General features: G+C 39.3%; 1 protein-coding gene across 4 annotated transcripts in view; it reads left to right on the forward strand.

The window, feature by feature from the left end:
- TTC39B (tetratricopeptide repeat domain 39B) overlaps nucleotides 1-15,005 on the forward strand; it is a 70,344-nt gene that overhangs the window by 6,764 nt on the left and 48,575 nt on the right. Inside the window, exon 1 of one of the 4 annotated variants that reach the window (XM_030469923.1) lies at nucleotides 2,782-2,815. The exons of the other annotated variants lie outside the window; for them this stretch is intronic. The gene's annotated coding sequence lies outside the window, so the exon portion shown is untranslated. Of the gene's footprint in view, nucleotides 1-2,781; nucleotides 2,816-15,005 lie in introns of those variants that run through there. 4 annotated transcript variants of the gene reach the window in all.

Here is a 15,005-nt window from a genome sequence, read left to right on the forward strand (position 1 = left end):
GTCAGTACTGGGACCGGTACAACATCTTTGTTGGCAACATGGACAGTGGGATTGAGTGCTCCCTCAGCAAGTTTGCTGACAACACCAAGCTATGTAGTGTGATTGATACGCTGGAGGGAAGGGATGCCATCCAGAGGGACCTTGAGATGCTTGAGAAGTGGCCAATGCCAACCTCCTGAAGTTCAGCAAGGCCAAGTGCAAGGTCCTGCACCTGGGTCAGGGCAACCCCAAGCACAGCTACAGGTTGGGCAGAAAATGGACTGAGAGCAGCCCTGAAGAGGACTTGGGGGTGTTGCTCGATGACAAGCTCAATGTAACCTAGTAATGTGTGCGCTTGCAGCCCAGAAGGCCAACCGTGTGCTGGGCTGCATCAAAAGGAGCATGACCAGCAGGTCGAAGGAGGAGATCCTGCCCCTTTACTGCAATCTTGTGAGACCCCACCTGGAGTACTGAGCTCAGCTCTGGGGCCCCCAACATAAGAAGGATTCCATTCTATAATGCTGTGATTCTATGATTATGTTCTTGTTTAAGGTAAGTGTGAAAAGCATAGGAGAAAAACTTCAGAGACAAAGCAGTTTAGCTAATTTTAAGTGTGACTTGGACCAGAGAAGGAACTTTAAGGTAAGACTCAGTGGCTTAAACGTAATATTAAAGAATCTACATCTAAATCTGTGCCTTGTCCAGATGGAGAATCTTAGCATGAAAAACATGTGCAACTGTGGAAAATCCTGTTAAACATATCTGCCTGTGTACTGCTACTTGACACCACTGAAGTAGCTGGCTCTGTTAAGCTGCATTCTACTGAGCTTAAGCAGAGTCTCTTTAAAACCTTAGGAAAGAGAGATTCAGCAGCAGCTAAGTGTCTGTGTCTTTTAATGTAATTTGGAGCTATATATGTCTATAGCTCCCTCTATCAGTGGAAAATACAAGGTAGCTCATGACCAGTCACTTCTAGAAGGTGGAGTTGTGAGTCTTGACACTTTGCCAGAGTGCTGCAGCTTCTGCTAAATGTGAAATACGTAAATTCAAGTTATACTGAGTAGAAGGAATGGCACAGTTGTGTATTTCAGTTTCAGAGTGAACATATTTCTCAATAAGTGAACACCAAAGGAGTGTTAAGGTCCAAGTGAAAAAAAAGAAAAAAAAAAAAAAGTTATGCTGGGCTGTTTGGAAGTCCATTTCACTTATTTGAATGGTGGGATTTTTATCTTCCATTTGAATCTATTAAGTGATAGGTTTGGAGTGAAAATGCAAAGTAAATGCAATTATCCCAACTTGAGACACAGAAGTATAGAGTCATGCCAATGTCACAAATCAGGTCCCAGGTAGGAGGATCCTCCTGGAGGTCATGCTCTGTATTTATTTGCTTCTGCAGTTCAGAGGTTACACTGTGGAGGACTCCTTTCGAACTGCTTTCTAAATTAGCACTTGTGAGTTTGTGCATTGGAGGTTGCAGCTTTAAGTAGCAATTTGCCTGAGTGAAGAGGGTGCTTGATGTTCACGTGTCCAAGGGAGAGTACAGCTTTGTGTCCATGGTGCCTTGCTTTTGGGGTTTCACCATGAATCTAAGCTTACTGGTGTGTCATCAAAGGTAACTGCACTGGCACAACTGAAGGAGCAGTGGAAAAAAGAGCATGTGGACTAGAGACTGGGTTGTAGGAAGGAGCTTGTGTGCTTTCTCTGATTTAAGAGTTGCAACCATGAGATGTAGTTTTGGTCCATTTTAGCTAGCTTCCCTACAAAAAGCACCCTTGGCCAACGGGATTTGTGCAGTTACCTTGAATTCCTGTGTTTGTGTGTGCATGTCCCTCCAGTGGAGCAGAGAAGAGACCTCACCTGACATCGCTGAAAGAGCCGACTTTTCTCATGTTGTTGATGTGGGGTGTTGTTTTTTTTTTTCTTTGGGGGGTTTTTTTTGGTTTGGTTTTTTTGTTTGTTTGTTTTCTTTTAACCAACATAACTTTCCTGGTGTTTGTTGCTTTGCATTTGTGCAAGTCCTCTGCTGTTACAAGGACAGGTGGAGTGCAAGGAGGGGAAGCTGAGGTTATGTCTTTTGATGGCAACCCAGCATACAGGGCTTGCCTTCTCAGTTAACCTTGAAGCATGCTCTTGTCCTTGCCTGAAGTCAAATGCAAAGTTTTGTGTTTGTTTTAGCTTTGGTCTGTGCTGTAGGGCCAGTAGAACATGCAGTTTTATGCTGGGAAGGTAAACTTCGTATGAGTTTTGTGGTTTGTATCTGTAGATCATGCCTTACACTACCAGTTGGTCTCTCGTACTGTTGCACGTGAGTTCTGGAAACTACTGAACTTATGTTTTAATAGTTGCAGAAATTGGCCTAAATTGTATCTTTCTTACATTGAAACCTCACCCTTTGTAATCGGTTTTTTGCATGATCTGAAGAAGTAATTAAAAAGTCATAGTTCAAAAAGATATAAAAAAACATTGCAAAAGCCTCCACAAATTAATAAAAACTTTCTAGTATATAATGACCGTGGGCTACAGTGAAAATTGATATGGATATCAGGAGCGGGCAGAGATCAGTTGTGACATAAATAGTTCTTTGGCAGGCTGTAATAATTGGCTCATACTTCTCCTTCCATAGTTAAAAGTACTCTATGCCTTGTGTAACGTGTTTGGCTTTTCTGGTTTTGTGTGTCTGGGTGCTGACGGGAGGAAGTGGTGTCAGGGGTTCAGTGCCTGAGATTGGACCGTGCAGTCATGTGGGATTTCATCTTGCACAGCGTCATGACAGCCAGTTCACCAGAGGCTTAGTGTGATGTGGCTTGGTGTAAAGGAACCGGTGCTCTGATTGCCTGTGAGTACACAACACGAAGTGCCAAAAAGAGGGCCATAACCCTCTCAGGAGGAGGGAGTGTGTGTGCATGAGCGATTGCCTACAGGCATTGACATACTGTAACCTTACTTTTGTGGTAAGTTGACCCTTTGGGCAGAAGTGACGAATCTGGTAACAACTGTGTATTTACTATGTCCTTGTTATTACACTCCAGCTAGAACTTCCAAAGGCTATAAATTCCTCATGACATCAGTAAGCTGTACAGGGAGTGTGTGTCTGGGGAAGGTGGTGGGGGAATGTACCTTTCTGACAAGCTTCAGTGCACAAATAAATGTTATGACTTCTGTATGGGGAAATGCATACTGCTTTCAGTGCACCTGCGTAGTCTGTTCGGTGTCTTTTTTCTGGATCTTGCAGCTGCCCTGCAATGCCTGAGGAAATACCATTCTCTGCTTGGGGATAGATTGGGGGAAGAATCTTGTAGGGGGAGTCTTGACTGAAGAAGGAAAGCCATAGACACTTGATACATTAACAAAACTTAAGATGGACATTAATAAGTTAAGTCTTACTTTATGTTAAGGAAATTTGAGAGTGTGTGTTATGTGTGATTTTTTATTTTTTTTTTCTTTCTGTAAGGATATCCTTATAACTTCAGACGAAAATGTGTTCTGTTTGTGCTTGCCTGTAAGTAGCCTAGGAAGAACTAACACTTTAGCTTACTGCCTGGTTAAGTCAAGATCCGATTCTACTTAGTGTAATTTAATGGGACACATGGTCTGCATGTAACACTATATTTCTGTGTTAGGTGTTTGTCCATCTTGCTTTCTTTCTGGTGCAAAGACAACAAACTGTCTAGAACACATGTATAAATCAGTTATTAATTAGTTAATTTTATACTAGTAGCGAAGTCAAATTGCTGTGTGCTGTAGAAGATGCTTTTCTGTTAGTGAAAAAATCTGGTGGTTTCTAGTAGAGGTGGAAGGTGGCCTGTGTTTGTATTGCGCTGGGGGAACAAGCTGTGCTCTGGACAAAAGTAATTTCTTTAATCCTGTATTACAGACACTTTTAGCTTTAGGTAACATTGGCTTCTAAAGCTCTGCTGTTCTTACTGATGAATGAAGCAGACAGTACTGCTGATGGATCAGAAGATATCCATCGAGACTTTCAAGTTCTGTAGTGAGAACAACATTATCGTAAACAGGGTTGTTGGAATTACTGTTACTGCAGCAAGACCTGTTTTAAAGGAAATGAACCAGTTCAGAAAAATTGATTAAATTGCTCTTCACTGTAAAATAGAACTTTGTGGAGCTAAATATGCAGCAACTGCTGTTGCATTCTGTACAAATGAATAACCAGTTGTGTAGTCGAGGCTGTTTAACCTGAGGAAGACAGGGAAGTTAGTACCCAAGATGTTCCTTTCATATATTTTTTTTTATTAGTTATAGGCAAAACTGGCATTAAATCATCTTTAATATGAGGTAAACATGTTTTGTACCCCAGTTTGGGGTCATCTGTGGAAAGTATTAGTATCAGCAGTTCCAAGGTGTTGCCTCTCTAATGAGACTTCTTTAGGATTGTTGGTTCCATTCTAATTGGTAAGCATTCTGAAATGCTGTTAAAACATCTCTTCGGGGGAAGTGTAATTTGTAAGAGGTGATGCTTATGTGTAGGTAAGTCTGCACTAAGTGCATGGTGAACCTTTTGCATACTTAGGATTTTTACTGGTAGCTTTAGAAAAAAATGGAAGCAGTGAGCATCGAGGACCTTTATTTGAAGTTGCCCAGTAAAGTTCAGGACAACACAATGTGCTCTTCGTCTTAGCTATTTATATTTTAGCCCTTTTCCTTTACTGGGAAGTGGTCTTCACTGTGTCTACTTCTTTCTTACACTGAGTCAAGACTGACTCTAAATTTGTAATTGCAACTAGATTTACACTAAGTCTTTCTGTTTGATTCATCCTTATATGTGTGAGATTCTTTTTTTAAAAATTAGAAAATTCTGTGAACTTGTGGGGGTTTTGGGGTTTTTTTTTTGTTTGTTTTGTTTTTTGTTTGTCATGACATGGTACATTGCATGACGATAAGTTATGTTGTGGGGCGAGGACAGAGAGAGACTGGAACTTATGTTTTGCTGCTTCCTGCTGAAAGCTACTCATGCTTAATATTAACTTTACTGTGGAATTAAGAGACCTCATCTAAGCTTGGTAACTGTTGTGTGCTAACAGAGCTTTGCTGGAAAAGGGCTTGGAAATCTGGTAAATGCATTTGAATCTCAAACACAAATACTTTTATTATAGTGCAGCATAGTTTTTTCTACAGCAACAGTAATAGAACCTGTCTCTGAAGTATGTGAATGCTCTAGCAACAACCCTTATGCTAAACACGCAGCCCTTTTCTAAAGCAAATTGCAGTATGGTGGTAACTTGAGTAGTTCCTATTTTCCTGGTTGAACAATCTGTGTGTGCTTTTTTGTTGCTTTGTTGTTGGGTTTTTTTTGTTTGTTTGTTTGTTTGGTGTTTTGTTTTTGTTTTTTTTTAACCATAAAGCAGAGTTCAACTTTGGTTGAACTTCATGAGGTTGGCATTGGCCACCTCTCAAGCATGGCCAGATTCCTCTGGATCCCTTCCCTCCAGTGTATCAACACAGCTTGGTGTCATCAGCAAACTTGCTGAGGCCACACTCAATCTCACTGTCCGTGTCGCCGACAAAGATGTTGAGCAGGATTGGTCCCAGCACCGACCCCTGAGGGACACCACTCGTTACCTGTCTTCAGTTGGGCATTGAGTCGTTGACCACCACTCTTTGCGTGAGGCCATCCAGCCAATTCTTTATCCACTGAGTGGTCCATCCATCAAATTTGTGTCTCTCCAGTTCAGAGACAAGGCTATTCTGTGGGACAGTGTCAAACTCTTTGTACAAGTCCAGGCAGATGACATCAACTGCTCTGCCCCTGTCCATCAGTTCCGTAGCCCCATCATAGAAGGCCTCCAAATTGGTCAGGCAGGATTTCCCCTTAGTGAAGCCATGTTGGCTGTCACCAACCACCTCGTTGTTTTTCATGTGCCGTAGCATGTTTTCCAGGAGACTCTGCTCCAAGATTTTGCCAGGCACAGAGGGGAGACTGACTGGTCTGTAGTTCCCTGGTCTTCCATCTTCCCCTTCTTGAAAATGGGGGTTATATTTCCCTTTTTGCAGTCATCGGGAACTTCACCTGACTGCCGTGGTTTTTCAAATATGATGGAAAATAATCCATTACAGCATTAGATATTTGTGTTTGCTACCTTCTCAATGCTTCTTGTTTTACTTCCAAGTTCTTCAGCTCCTTGTACTTGAGTGCTGGTTAGTTATAGTTTTTTGCTGTCTCTAACATTGATCAGCTGCGTCAACAGCTCAGTTCAGCTGCAGCTAATAGCACTCCCACTGGAAAGTACTTACTTGCTTGGGGGAGGGATAATTCCTTTCTTTTGTTCAGGATAACCATGGTCTTGACAGATATCTAAGATATTTCAGATTTTTTAAAAGATCATTTACTAGCAAGTACTTGTGCTTACTAATGAAGAAGTTTAGCAGGTCAAAAGTAGAAGATGTGACAAATAATGGAAGAAGCAGCAATGGAAGATGCTTTTGCAAGTCATAAAATAACTGCTTTTGCCAGATGGTTCGATCAGTGGTCATGGTGGCAACATATATAATGTGGAAGGAGGAAGTGAGTCAAGTTAACCATATACTGTTGTTTTCCATCTGATGCTATTTGTACGGGACAAGTGATTAAAGGAACTTTTCTTTTTCAGTAACTTTTTACTGCTTTTCCAGATGATGAAGAATCATTTTCAGTCAGCAAACTGAAGATCTTTCAATAGTGGACTAGAGACCTTGCTACATTGTCCGTTGTTGCTTCCAAATCTGTTTTTTTATGTTTCTGTTTTTCTCTCTCACTATAATGTAATGCATAAGGCAGCCTAGATGAAAACTGTCAGGTTTTGCCTCCTCATTTACATCAGAGACATTGAAACATGGGAATGAAGGTGGGAAGGTTAGATGAGACTGCTGAACAGACTTACCCTTGTGAGAGGGTAAGAATTGGGATTCTCCAGCTCTAAAAAGAACAGAGGTATCTGGTGTCTGTCAAACGGATCTTCCAACCATGGGTTGTTTGGGTTTTTTTTTTTCCCCTGTTCACGATAACTTTTATTTTGTAAATTGTGTTGACTCAAAGGAATGCAAGTGGTCATCTTACCTTCTTAACGCATTAGGATTGTTTCTCTTGAAGTGATACCATTTTGTTAGCAGCGAACTGTCTAGTGATCCTTTGTCTAGACTGAGCTGAAGTCTCTGTGAAGGTTATACAGTCATGGAAAGTTAAATTTGATAAGAGGTGACCAGTTCTGAATTAGAAGAGGTGAAATGTAACTACATGTGAAATAATATCTTTGCCAGAATTGATAAGACCAAACATTTTTATTTCAGTTGCAGGGCGGGTAGTGACTTTCAAGTTGCTCATGCAATGGCTGCATACAAGCACGTTAAAAGAGTAAACACTTGTTCTGTTCCTGACTCTACCTTATGCCTTATTTTCAGTTAGTGTCTGAAACTACCCTCTGCTTGTGTCTCTGAAACCTCTCATTGTGTGTTTACCTTTTCTACAATGAAAAAAATTAACTGAGTAGTCTATTTGCAAACTGATAGAAGTTTGCTAAATGTTTACTGCTAATGCAAATGACTGGAAGTAGGAAAGTCTTTACCAGTTTTGTCTTCCAACAGCAGTATCTCATCTATGCCATGTCTAGTGTCTTGGAAGATACAGACATACCCAGCACTTACTGGTTATGCTTATGTGTCAGAAGAATTAGGTTTAGAAAGATGTAATAAGGATTTCACCAACTTTATAGGCATAATAAATAGCATAGTAAAGTTCCTTTTGATTTTAATGGGGCTTCATGTAGTTTATGTGAAATGATTGAATGATGACACTGAAGTTTTTGTAAAAACTAGTGAGCTTGACACAAAGGTTTTGTAAGACACGGAGGCACGTGTGCTGCAAGAATTAATTTGAGTAATCTTTCTTACGGCTAGATAGGACAAGCTTACAGTGCCTTCCTTTATGTAGCATGTGTTTTGAGAAGAATGGTTGTGTATATTCTCAACCTTCGCAGCAAAGGAGCATCTGTTTGTATTTGACTTTCACTTTAGAATTGCTTGGCAATCAGTTTTGTCCAGTGAAATGCAGAGTGAAGAGTTTACCGCATTTGTACCGGACTCCTGACTGTGTGGTTCCTTTGTTTTGTTGTGTGTGGGGTTTTTGGTGTTTGCTTTTTTGTTTGTTTGTTTAGGGGTTTTTTTGTGTGGTGTGTTTTTTTTTTTTTGTTGTTGTTGTTGTTGTTGTTTTGTTGGTTTATTGTTTGGTTTTCCTTGTGCCACTCACAAACAAATATATACACCCACATAACACTCCTTTGGACTCAGGGCCGTCTGGGGAGATATGTGTGAGATGGACGGGAAAGATGGTCAACTAATGTAAAAGTAAAGAGCTTTGTTGCAGCAATAAAATTCTATGATGCTACCCTATTCCTCTGCCTCTTAGAAGTGCTCTTTGTGCAAAAACAAAGGCAGGTGAAAGAAATAGCAGGAAGGTGCCAGTATAAACAGTAAGGGAAGCCAGCTTGGTATTCAGCCGACTTTAATTGAAACTGTATACTTGCTTTTGCATGCAGAATGTTGGATATAAATCTGAACGTGAAAAACTGTTGACACCAGCCGTTTGCATGTCAAAGTGAAGTATATTGTGGTCCCTTACTTGTTGAGTGTGTAACTATATCTGCTTATTTCCACTTTTCAGTCATGAGTCAGAGGCATCTGAAACAGCAGAAGTGCAGCCGCTTGTGTTCAGAACAAGCAAGACTGATGTCAGTTTACTAAATTGTGAGTGCCATGTGTCCTATATTTAGAAACAGGTTCAGAAAAGCCATTACCTTGCTGCTGCCTCTCATATGTAGTCTGTCTGACCCACAATGACTGACATCACTGAATGTAATACCTCCAGTTGATGTTCATTCTCAGTTCTGCCCTGGCTTATACAGTGTGTCTGGTAGGCTCTTCAGGAGTTGTCCAGCTTGCACTTAATTTTGGCAGGCGCTTTCATTACAGACATCTGCTCTCAGTAAAAAGTAGAGGGTGGATTTTTTAAGATTCGATTTTCATATGTCTTCTGGTAATTTTGGGGTGACCCTTTGCATCAAAGGGCCACTGCTTTCCAGATTGTAATGGAGAAACCTTTGTTCTTATGGTTACTGACATCTGACTTTTGAGCTAAATGACACTGAAGTTGTGATTGCTAACTGTTCAGCAACTCTTTAGTCAACCAAATAAGGCTGGATTCTGCCTTACCAACTCCCATTTTCTTTCTGGGGGGTGGGCTGTTTGTTGGTTTTTTTTTTTTGTTTGTGTGTTTGTTTTTTTTTTTTTTTTTTAGCTAAAGCATGACCCTCAACCAAATCACCCACATTTATAAAGATCTCGAATGTGGCATGCATGTGTGAGATTGAATAAGTAAGTCTGAACTACTGAGCTTGATCTTTGGCTTCTGACAGCTGAGGTTCTCAGTCTGCAGTGGAAAACATCCAGTGGAACACAGATACTTCAAAACAGCCACCAGACAGTCTAGTCTGCTGTCTGGAAAAACACTGATACTTTATGCAAATATTATTGAGAACGATTCTTAAAAAGCAGATGGGTTTTACAGTTCAAACCAATAAGTTTGAAATAATATGGGTATTTTTTTCCTTCAGAGAAAGGAATTTAACTTTTTAGTTTTCGTATAAAAAGTGATTGTACGGAGTAGAACAGAAGTTGTGCATTTCAGTTCAATTCTTGCTGCCTCAAGGTTGTTTCCGTTTGGGAAGGGGAAATAATTTTCCTCTTTTGTAACAGCTACATCATCTCCTTCCCCTTTGAACTGAATATTTTTCATGTGTTTCTGTTCCTAAGCTACAAATTATTAATACCAGGATCTAATGTCACAGTGTGAAATCAAGCCTGTGTAGGTAACAGGAGGGTTGGGGATTCTCCTCTCTCTACTCCTCCAAGTTGTTTCTCTGCCAAGGCAGCACCAAAACATCTCATACATTTGGGTGTTTTTGAGAATAACCATTAAGATGTAGTTTTATTCTCAGGTTACATGCCTTCTCTGCTGGTTTGTAAAGTGCTCTTTTCTATAAGAAGTGACTACGTCAAGTTCAACAAAGTTGTAGCTAAGAAGTTGTAATTTTTAAGCTCTTTATTGTGCAAAGTACTCTCAGTTCTGAATAAGTATTAGGAAGCAAAAAGCAGCAATGTTTTGAAATGAAAAGAAATCTAAATGTTATTTGGCTCATCAAAATACTAATTCTTCAGTGCTTTATGAATTAGCTCAAGATAACTGACACATTAGCTTCTGGTCCTCTTGTAATGCTGGATATTACTTTTTCTCTTAACACCTGGAAAAATATACAGTCCTAGGTAATGTTTTCTCATGCCACTGCCCATTTAAGCCCATTTAAGCAAAGCTGAATTCTGTCCTTACGTGACACAATCATCCGATTGTTAGTATGCACGAAAGGTGTCCCACAATAGATTATGTTTCATAGGTCAAGTTCGCAGAATTACATTTCTTTCTTTAGTTTGTGCAGGTTCTATCTGAAATTTGTAATTTGTGTAGATATGTTACCCTACTGCAGACAAATAAAAAACCCCCTGTTTTTCTTAGCTGGATGTATTTATTTTAAACGGCGCAGTATTACAAGGTGAACTTTTACAGGGTTCTTACAAGGTGGACTTTAGACCAGTGAGTTTTCACTGTTGTTCATCTGCCTCATTCTTTTTTGTGAATTAGTAATTTCTGATATTTGATGCTTCAGTGGAGGGGGGTTGGATGGGTCATGTGTAGATGTTGGTTGAAGCAACAAGGTCAGATCCATGTAATCTATGAAAAAGATGTTACAGGGAGGAATTTATACATGTATTATTGTTTTCATTCTATGAAAGGGATGCTGACAGTAAATTCACTTGCAGAAAAGCATCTTTAGCTCAAGTCATAGCCCATGAGTTGATTTGAACGAATTCTCCATAGATTAATGTCAGAACTACAGATAATTGCTCCTTGTGTAACAAAAACTGTCAGTTTCATGGAGCTTGGCTATTGTTAAACCTAGTAATTTGTGCTTAGCAGAACTGTAATGTTGTGTGCTTTTCAGACTCTTAATTTGGAGATACGAAAGACAGTGCCCATGGTTATTCTTGCTTGTGTGCTCCAGTAGTTAGCCCTCTGCCTGAATGTGAGTTTGATGCAGCAGAAAAAAAGACATGATAAAAAGAATATTTACAAGAAACTAAAGAGGTCTTGCCTGGTACTGATTTTATTTCTGTGAGTTTGTTTATATGAGGCCGAGATAGTAAGCACTTTGCTGTCTTGCATTTGATGAATCAAAAAGATCGAACTTTTAGGTAGCTCTTACAAGCCTCTTGAACTATTTTCTGTTATCTTACATACTTGTCAGCATTCAAGAAGGCTGAACTCTAGCAAAGTATGACATTTTACAAGAATTCATATTTAATTTCTTGTCAAAATGACCTTTTGGTCTGTTTTAGGATTGTTGCTTTCCATAAAACAAAATTGCGTTGAACAGAAAGAAGCCTTGGAGAAATTTTGTTAGAAAAAGTGTAATTACAGTCTTCCACTGACAACTGCTTTTCCTCTTGCTTGTTCAGCTAGTTTTTAACATAGTGTATGTTTTTCAGATACCTCCTAAGAACTACATCAGCATAGCATGTAAAAAAAGGGTTTGTCAAATCCGAAGTGTTTGTCTTTGTAATTCCTTCAACCAAGAGAGCTTTTTAATATTCTAAAATAACTTCCCCCCCCTGCAAACTATGTAAACTCTGCTCTTATCATTTATTAATTAAATATGAAATTTGTGGGTTGATTTTTTTTTTTCCTGGTTATGTTTTTTGTTTTGATTTTTTGTTTTGTTTTGTTCCCCCTCCCCTGGGATTGGTGTCATATTAACCAGTTTGCAGAAACCAATGTCTTTCAGTTGTTGCTTGCTGTGATGATGGCTTTGGGCTATTCTATCAATTCTTTGGCTAATTATTCAGAATCTACTTGAAAGACTAAGAAACACTCAATATTTTTATAATTCAAATGCAAAATGCTGGAGTAGAGAACTGGCGCAGACTTGGAGTCAGACATGACCACATGTTGCTCCACATCTGGGAATTTTGCTAATTTCATTGCTGTTTAATCTGGAGTTTTTCCAGCCTCTGTTGGCAGTTCTCAGTTCAGTCAAGTCAACTAAGGGGAGAGATGGCATGTTGTTCTGCTGTATCCTTGACTAATATCCTTAGGAGCTTGCATCTTGTTATAATATTCGGTAAGATGTAAATGCCCAGTAATTTTAAGTTGTCACTCCTGTGGGTCTGGAATTTTTAGCCACTAGTTTATTTGAATAAGTTTAAATGTAGTCGTGGCTGAGGAGAAATTAATATATACCAAGTTGCATAATAGGAAAGGGGGAGTTGTGTACTTTGATTTTGTTCAAAAAACATTTTTTTTTAACTATTCTGTCACATTCGGTAATAACAATGTGGTGACTGCTGACTAACAGAAACTGTCTGGAAACTGGTTCCATTGTAGAAATTAAGAATTTATGGAAGGCTTCTCTTTCATAGTCTCAGTCCATAGAATGAGTATTGTAGATCAGTTTCTTCTTATTCCTCCCCCATTCTCTTCCTGTAGTAAAACTTTTTTTCCTGTATTCAGTATTAAGAAGGAAAATTAGATTTAGTCCATACCCTCATGTGCAGTGGATATGCTATTGCCCTTTCAGTGGGTCTGGACAGATTTAGCCAAAGGGAATAGGGTACATCTCCCCTAATTTCAGAAAGCTGCTTCTAGGCTTGTCAACTAGATTTTGTTTAAGATCTCTAAATGGAGATGAATCTCTGTACAGAATGATAATTTTTGTGTAAATGCAGTGCAAGGTGTGTTATCCTTCCTGTTAGGTTGAGAAATTTTAGACCTCTCAGTGAAGCCTCTTTCTGTTAATGTAGAATCCTGACTTCCAAACTGAGGCTGTGCTGCCCGCAGGCAGGTGTAGGCACAAAGTATGCAGGGCAGCAAGGCTGTTGACAGAGGCTGGCTTTGCTGTGCATTGTTTCCACCTAGAATTGGATTTTTTTTAAGGGAAAGGGTGGTATAGGGCTGAATTACAAAAGGCAAAAGAGGACAAAAATAGTTAAATGTACCCATGCTTGACTGAAAATTTGGACAAAACCACTAGGACTAAAAGCATCTCAAAGTGTATTTGCTCGCTAAATATATAAATGCTTTGCAATATCTTAGTATAAGGGTTTTCCAGGGAGGGGAGTTGTTGTTAAGTTTATGGTTCTTCAAATCATTCCTTAAAACTGTGGTATATCTGGGGCCAATAAAATAAAGCTGTGATTAGGCAGGTAAATGCAGTATGACAACCACATTTAATTCTGTCTAGTATCATTTCACCATTGTCTTTTGTGGTCTCATTTGTCTGTTGAATCAATGTGCATCCTTGTGTTGATATTTTTTTGAGATGAGATGTCTTTTTTTTTCTCCTTCCTCACTCCCCCCTTTTTTTTTCCTTTTTTTTTTCTTCCCCTGATTTCCTTGCCCAACCTAGTATGGACTTCAAATCATGACTAGTGTTCCTGGATACTATTGGACTTGGTTTTCTGAAGTTGTGTTGTTATCAGTGGGGAGTATCTAGTTAGTAACTTAACTGGTAACTGTATCTTGTCATAAAATCTGGATTTCAAAGGAGTAGTTTAGATTGGCCATGTTTGCCTACATCACTTTGAGAAGAACCAGTGTTTAAACACTTAGCTTGACAAAATAATTATTAAACTTAAGGTAGTAATTTACAAAGAGTCACAGGATACAGTCTAGAAGTTGCTTAAAGTTAAATGACTTACAATGAATGTGGAAGAGAGTTCAGTTTTGATAGGATTTCTCTCGTAATCAAGACAAGCAGTTGTTTCCACTTTCTACAAGTTTATTGGAACGAACGTACAGTCACTGATAAATGTCCTATGGTAGTTTAAGGGTGTCACTCGCATGTTGTTTTTCGTGAGGCTTTATAAGTGAATTGTGGTCTGCTGCAAATGGTTTCTGCTCTCATTGCTAAAGAGCACGGGAACTCTGGTCAGTTTTTCTGCATTAGTACACTGTAAATGTCTCCATATAAATGTCTGTCTGACTTTGACTTTCTTGGATTTGCAAAACATGAGTATCTTTAAGTTGTGTAAACTTTAATTCTTTTCAAACCTGCTCACATTTTGAAAATGAGGCATTGAAAAGATGTGAAATCTTTTCGTTATACAATGTACAATAATTAAAAAAAAGTAAGATAATGTAATTCAAGAGAAATAATTTTGCGACAGCTTTATTTAGTCAAATCGTATGCCGGTGGTTTTTTCCCAACTTTGTGGAAAAGTCTGAACCACTTTATGTCATGCCATCTAGTGGCAGCTTTACTTATATTCATGTGTTTTCAGTTCTTGGGTTGATGTGTTTCTATGAAAAAGGTACAATAAAAATCTGGATTGCAGCATTAGCTAGCATTATGTACTGAGAGACATGGCTGTTAAACTGTTTCTTTTTCTGAGTGGAATATCTGGGGAGTGGGGAAAGCTATGTTGTCCTTTTTGCAGTTTGTGTTTCCTGAAGATTTCTGCTGAATGTGTGTGACTGTTGTGACGAGAGCATGCTGGAGCAAGACCTTTGGGACTTGGTGCAGGATGGACCCAGGTCAGGTGAAGGAAATGAATGAAGGACTGTATTAAACTCACATCTCCAGCCATGTAAATAAAGGAAATTGCATTCCTGCACTAACGCTGCTGAAGTCACAAATAGAGCTGATCAGGTTGCACGCAACTTTAGGCTTGAAGGAACTTGTGTGCAGCTTGTCATGCATACTAAGTGAAACTATCTAGCTTGACTTAAGTAATCTGCTTTGCTGTAGACTCAAACAAACAAGCATCTCTGGAAATTGGTTATGGCATTTCAGCTATATCAGCTGGAAGTTGCAGTGTTGGGATGAGCAGTTGAAGATGGGAACTTTACCAGGCTTTAACCAAATGCGCAGGAATGTGTCTGTCCATGTTTGGTTTTGGGCTGCTTCTGTACTCTGAGGAATGGATAACTT

The sequence above is a fragment of the Strigops habroptila genome, chromosome Z, assembly GCF_004027225.2.
Source record: "Strigops habroptila isolate Jane chromosome Z, bStrHab1.2.pri, whole genome shotgun sequence".
NCBI classification, from domain to species: Eukaryota; Metazoa; Chordata; class Aves; order Psittaciformes; family Psittacidae; genus Strigops; species Strigops habroptila.